Genomic DNA, 4,493 nt, shown 5'->3' with positions numbered 1-4,493 from the left:
AACGTCCTCCCAGAGGGGCGTGGTCGTATGACATCACAGAAGTCCGCTCCGCCCTCCTGCCCAACCCACTGTGGAGCCTGGTGGGCATTCGCTTCCGTCCGCTTATTCCTTGTGTCTGTGCTCCAGTGGTCGGCGAGTCACCGAGGAACTTGGGAGACGGAAGAGTGGCTGGAGCCGTTCCCAGCTGCGTCTCGTTCAGATAGGTTACAACATTGTGTTAGAAACTCCTCAAAGTAAACTCCCAAAAGTGGGGATGGAAACTTAACCCCTTCAGCTTTCTTGGAGGTCAAATTTGGGAAATACGCTCTGGTTCAGGTAGGGGACAGGAGTTCCAGCCAACGGGGGGAGTGGGGAGTGGAATTCCCGACCCAGAGGACTTCACCAAGCTAGGAAAGGGTTCTGTTGGTAGGGGCCGAGCAGAGAGGATCTTTTCGAAAGAATGGACTGTGCAGCTGTCCCCCATACTAGCTGAGCCCTGCCTCTCTTAGGCCTTGACCCCCGATGTCAAATTTTATCGCCTTAGGCTTGAGGATCCCTGAGCTCAGACAGGTTTAGGGCCTGAGCTGGGATTAACCTGGGCATCCAGCATTTATTAAATGAATGAGGGAGTTCAGCAATAGAGCCATCAGTATATGGGAAATGGCTGACTCATTCCCCACAAACTCAAGTTATTTATTCATGTCTTTGTACATTTCTGCTGTAACTGAGTCCAGCCACTCCTCCATACCTTCCCCTGGACGAGTACAGGGCTGCTAATTGGTCTTTTGTTGTTCATATTGTAATCAGAGATCCATTCAAATGGGGCAAAATCACTACGGAACTTTGTTTAAAATCTTTCAGTTATTTTCCATAAAGATCCACATTCTTAGTTTGACCTCTAAGACTTGTAATATCTGCCCTTCACCTATCAATCCTTCCCATTCCTTCTTGTGCCTTCCCCTCCACTACACCCCACCCCTGAGCATCCCAGCCCTCCTAGTGGCTTTTCAGGTCCTCAAAATTATTTGTTCCTTTGCCTGTCTCAGGACCTTTGTACTGGACTCTCCCTCTGCTTGGTATGCTCGTAGCCCATGCCCTCATCATCCCCTAGTTAACTCCTACTTATTCTTCAAATCCAGGTTTATGGATCTCTTCCTCAGGAGTAGCCACTCTTCAGTATAGATTATACCAGCCCCTCCCCCACAACAGAAACCCTGTGCCTTTCCTTCATAATACCTATAGCAGATTTGTAATTACATATGTGTAAAGATGGTTATTTATGTCTGTTTCTCCCACTAGACTGTAATCTCCACAAGGGCAGGAATAGCATCTGTTTTGCTCACTGTTGTATTTCTGGCACTAACATAGTACCAAGCAGATACCAAGCAGATATTTCATAATTATGAAATATTTACTATTTACCTCATCCACTTTTCTGAGGGTCCAGCTCAACTTTTTTTTTTTTTTTTCCAGGAAACATCCTCAAGTGGAAGAACAGGAGGGATTTATGTTTGTGTACCCTTAGAAACTTCTTACCCCTAACCCCCCATGGCTACCTCTCCAATCACAGTGTAAGCACACTTGTGTTTCATCTTTACTAGTGACACAAAACAGTTCTGTGATCAGACATACAGGGGTTTTTTTTCCCCACACTAATCAATTTTCTGACACCAGTTGGATGTCATTCAATTCAGTTCTGACACTATCTACCTGGATTTTGCATCAGATCCCACAGCTTAAGTACACACTCAGTCCCACAAGACTGCCCCCACTCCAGAGACCAATTGCAAATCCCAGGCTGTCATCACTTGTACTTCTGTAAATCAAGGTCCCCATCACCCCCCTCCTTAGTTTTAATAATTTGCTAGAATGGCTTCTAGAACTCAGAGAAACACATTTACTGGCTTATCATTAGGTTGGTGCAAAAGTAATTGCCGTTTTGCATTGTTGAACTTTGCCGTTTGATACTGGAATACATTCTTAAATAAATGTGCTTATGTTACATCATTTTAATGTGCTTTTCTCGCTTAATGTTTGTATGTGTGTGTGTTGGGTTTTTTTTTTTTTTTTTTTGCTAATGACATTACTTGCTGCTGCTGCTAAATCACTTCGGTCGTGTCCGACTCTGTGCGACCCCATAGACGGCAGCCCACCAGGCTCCCCCGTCCCTGGGATTCTCCAGGCAAGAACACTGAGTGGGTTGCCATTTCCTTCTCCAGTGCATGAAAGTGAAAATTGAAAGTGAACTCGCTCAGTCGTGTCCAACTCTTAGTGACCCCATGGACTGCAGCCCACCAGGCTCCTCTGTCCATGGGAGTCTCCAGGCAAGAGTACTGGAGTGGGGTGCCATTGCCTTCTCCGCATTACTTGCTATGTATTATTATTTTAGACTAGGGAAATGCTGTTAGAGGAAAAGCAAATTTAAGTGATTTTCTGACTTGAGTTCAAAATGGGTTGTAAAGTAGCAGTTAAAACTCGCAACATCAACCGTGCATCTGGCCCAGAAACTGCTAAAGAATGTACAGTGCAGTGGTGTTTCAAGAAGTCTTGCATAGGAGACAAGAGCCTTGAAGATGAGGAAAATAATGGGAGGCCATTGGAAGTTGACAACAACCAATTGAAAGCAATTATCAAAGCTCATCCAACTACATGAGAAGTTGCTAAAGAACTCAGTGTTGACCATTCTCCAGTCATTTGGCATTTGAAGCAAATTGGAATGGTGAAAAACCTCAATAACTGGGTGCCTCATGAGCTGACCACAAATCAAAAAAATCATCATTTTGAAATGTTGTCTTCTCTTATTCAACAACAGCAAACCATTTCTTGATTGTATTCTGACATGACGAAAAGTGGATTTTATAGAACAATTGACAACGACCAACTCAGTGGTTGGGCCGAGAAGCTCCAAAGCATTTCCCAAAGCCAAATTTGCACCAAAAACAGGTTATGGTCACTGATTAGTGGTCTGCTGCCAATCTGATCCACAACAACTTTCTGAATCCTGGTAAAAACGTTACATCTGAGAAGCATGCTCAGCAAATCAATGAGATGCACCAAAAGCTGCAATGCCTGCAGCTGGCATTGGTCAACAGAAAAGGGCCAATTCTTCTACAGGACAAGACTCAACTGCATGTCCCACAACCAATGCTTCAAAAGTTGAACAAATTGGGCTAGAAGTTTTGCCTCATCTGGCATATTCACCTGACCTCTTGCCAATCGACTACCACTTCAAGCATCTCGACAAGTTTTTGCAGGGGAAAATGCTTCCACAAACAGCAGGAGGCAGAAAATGCTTTCCAAGAGTTCATCGAATCCCAAGGCATGGACTTTTACGCTGCAGTAAACTGGCTCCAAATTGGGAAAGGAGTACGTCAAGGCTGTATATTGTCACCTTGTTTATTTAACTTACATGCAGAGTACATCATGCAAAATGCCAGGCTGGATGAAGCACAAGCTGGAATCAAGATTACTGAGAGAAATATCAATAATCTCAGATATGAAGATGACACCACCCTTATGGCAGAAAGTGAAGAGGAACTAAAGAGCCTCTTGCTGAAAATTAAAGAGAAGAGTGAAAAAGCTGGCTTAAAACTCAACATTCAAAAAATGAAGATCATGGCATCCAGTCCCATCATCCCATGGCAAATAGATGGAGAAACAATGAAAACAGTAACAGACTTTATTTTCTTGGGCTCCAAAGTCACTGCAGATGATGACTGCAGCCATGAAATTAAGACACTTGCTCCTTGGAAGAAAGCTATTGCCAACCTAGACAGCATATTAAAAAGCAGAGACATTACTTTGCTGACAAAGGTCCGTCTAGTCAAAGCTATGGTTTTTCCAGTAGTCATGTATGGATGTGAGAGTTGAACTATAAAGAAAGCTGAGCACCAAAGAATTGACGCTTTTGAACTGTGGTGTTGGAGAAGATTCTTGAGAGTTGCTTGGACTGCAAGGAGATCCAACCAGTCCATCCTAAAGGAAATCAATCCTGAATATTCATTGGAAGGACTGATGCTGAAGCTGAAACTCTAATACTTTGGCCACCTGATGTGAAGAACTGACTCATTGGCAAAGATGCTGATGCTGGGAAAGATTGAAGGCAGGAGGAGAAGGGGACGACAGAGGATGAGATAGTTGGATGCCATCACCGACTTGATGGACATGAGTTTGAGCAAACTCCAGGAGTTGGTGATGGACAGGGAAGTCTGGCATGCTGCAGTCCATGGGATTGCAAAGAGTCAGACATGACTTAGTGACTGAACAACAATGTGACTTAGAGTTCACAATCTGAAACAAATTATATTTGCATCAGCCTAATATATAGTAAAGAAGGTGATACAGGATACAGATGAATGCCTAGTTGAAGAGATACATAAGACAAGGTCTGGGTTCTGAGTGCAGGAGCTTCTGTTCTTGTAAAGCTGGGGTTTGTCACCCTTCTGATAAGGCGATGTATTCACCAATACTGAAGCTCTCTAAACCAGCAGTTCAGGATTATTTTTTTAAATAAT

Source organism: Bos indicus, chromosome 21 (assembly GCF_029378745.1).
Source record: "Bos indicus isolate NIAB-ARS_2022 breed Sahiwal x Tharparkar chromosome 21, NIAB-ARS_B.indTharparkar_mat_pri_1.0, whole genome shotgun sequence".
NCBI lineage: Eukaryota > Metazoa > Chordata > Mammalia > Artiodactyla > Bovidae > Bos > Bos indicus.
Note: the sequence above shows the minus strand (reverse complement) of the source record.